Here is a 2718-nt window from a genome sequence, read left to right on the forward strand (position 1 = left end):
ATTACATAACTAAAATCTCTTTCTGCAGAATTTATACAGGCAGACAAAATAAAACAAAACACTCTGCTTCTACTACTTTGATTCCTCTCACAGAAATATCAAACTACAATTTGCCTACAGTGGAAGTATACAGCCATCTATGTGAATGAACAAAAGTTTTTTAAAAATTGTGGCTGTGACTGAAATTAGATAACATTATGTAGCTTATGGTAACATGGTCAAACGAGCTAAACTTGAATAATGCTTTTCCCATTGCTTGCTGAGCACATATCTCAATGAAACTGAGTGCAAATTCATTACTTTCTGTAGAACTATTAGATGTAAATTAAATGTTACTCACCATGAAATATTGTTTTTATCGAATTGTTCAGCACACAAGTCTGCTATCACACAATCTTACCACTGGAACATGTCCAGGCATGTTATGGGGTTAGGAGACAGAACTTGTAATCCTGAATTCAATGTGGAGAAAAATTTATAATAATAAAATAATTTTTTTATCATGTCAACTTTGTTAACCCAGTGGGCAATTTGATGTCGAAATGACATCAAATTGATGCCAAAAAATTGTCAAAAAACAAGTCAAAAATGCAAATCAAATTGACGTCAAAAACTTGACGGCAATTTGACATCCACATATTGAGGTCTTATTTTGAACACCAAAATAATGACACAAAAGTAATTAAAGTAAGAAATATTTTATTTATCAGGTGTTTGGCCCTTTTGGACACTTTCTTAGTCCGAACAGATCCACTGTCTATACCAGCTTTATTCCTAATTACGGTCACAGGGAGCCTATCCCACCCTGCCAGGGTCACACATATAGACAGACAACTACATACTCACTTCTGTGTGAGTATTCCAATTTAGAATTACCAACCAACCTATACATGTCGAACCCGGGACCTCCTTGCTGTGAGGCAACAGTGCTAACCACTAAGCCACCGTGCTGCCCATTAGACTGAACCTTAAAAACCGAAATTAAAATGACTCCAAAATTAACATTACTCTTTTGACATTACAAAACCAGCTTAACAACGAGAATTCTTCTGTTCACATAAACCACAGCAAGCTAAACTAATACAGGATATAAAAACGTGGAAAAATAGCATAGACAAAAAGTACCAAACGTCCTTGAGTCATATTTAATTAAAACATTTTCTTCTAAGTGTTAAAAGTTGCCCAAAATAATTTATATTCTACATTTTTATGAGTTGTCAACACATTTATCTACATGATAAAAAGACACAGCGCGAGTCAGTGAGCCTGATAAAAGTTCATGTTAATGTGAAAGGGAAGGGATTGTTAGGATTGATTCTGGAGTCTTCAATTGGATCTCGTCACCCCTCCCCCATTGCAAAGCGCCATCTACAGGTGTGGCAGTGAACAGCAGAGAAAGCATTTGTCAATGTGAAAAGGAATAATTTCAGGGAATAATAAAAATAAATAAATATTAGATTAATTTCAAATTTGGAGGGATGCCTGTTATTGTTATTCAGACAAGAAATGTCAAGGTATTTTCACTGTGAAAAATTAGGCCTACTGTAAATTAATTAACTGGCAATACATTATTACAAAAAATATAGTAATTTCAGTATTGTAATTACACAGCATTATGGTATCATTAAAAATAAAAAAATAATAACCAGTCCGAAATATTTTTAATCATCATTTTGCCAAATGATGAGGCCTTATAAGAAAAAGTGCTAAACAGCTGAATTATTGATGTCAGTGTGATGTCAATATGATATCAATTTCACGTCTAAAACATGACATAGATTTGATGTCAGTTGAACGTCAAACATTTTGGCCTACATATATAATAAACCAATTTCAGTATAGGATTAACTTCCTATTTTAAACCAATTACCACTGGAAGAAATTGCCTTCCAAACTGAATTTAAAATAATGTTATAGCATCTTGATCAAGTCTTGACTAATATTTGACATCAAATTGATATCAACATGCCCGCTGGGAAGTTAAGACAACTTGAATTTTGTTTTAAACCCATTAACAATGAAAGTTGAGTTTAAATTACATGCAAAATTAAGTTGATGTAATTACCAACATTATTATTTGATCACAAGTTATAAAAATCTGCAACTTAGAAGGTTCATCTAAATAAATTAATTTTAATTTTTTAACTTGCATCCATGTATTAAATCAAGTGGTGGTAACAGGTCCTCTGAGTTAGTTTGGCGGCACGGTGGCTTAGTGGTAAGCATGTTTACCTCACGTGTCCTGGGTTCGGGTCTCACTCCTGCTCACTGTGTGTGTGGAGTTTAGATGTTCTCCCCGTGCTTGGTGGGTTTCCTCCCACAGTCCAAAGACATGCTTCTAGGCTGATTGGAGTCTCTAAATTGCCTGTAGTGAGTGAATGTGTGTGTGCCCTGCGATGGGTTGGCACTCCGTCCAGGGTGTATCCTGCCTTGATACCCGATGACGCCCAAGATAGGCACAGGCTCCCTGTGACCTGAGTATAGATCAGATAAGCGGTACAGATAATGAAATGAAATTTCACATTGAATGGAAAACCATAGTATTTAAGTTTTGTAACGTCACATTTTTTTGATAATATATAATTGGAGTTTTGAGCGTGAGGCTGGCCTGTTAGGGTGGGACAATGTCTATCCCACTCAGGAAGGTGGTGCTCTGATTTCTTGCAGCATAGCACATAGTCTCAGAACAGGCCTAGTTAATCAGTAACAATCCAAAGC

The sequence above is a fragment of the Hemibagrus wyckioides genome, linkage group LG29 (assembly GCF_019097595.1).
Source record: "Hemibagrus wyckioides isolate EC202008001 linkage group LG29, SWU_Hwy_1.0, whole genome shotgun sequence".
NCBI classification, from domain to species: Eukaryota; Metazoa; Chordata; class Actinopteri; order Siluriformes; family Bagridae; genus Hemibagrus; species Hemibagrus wyckioides.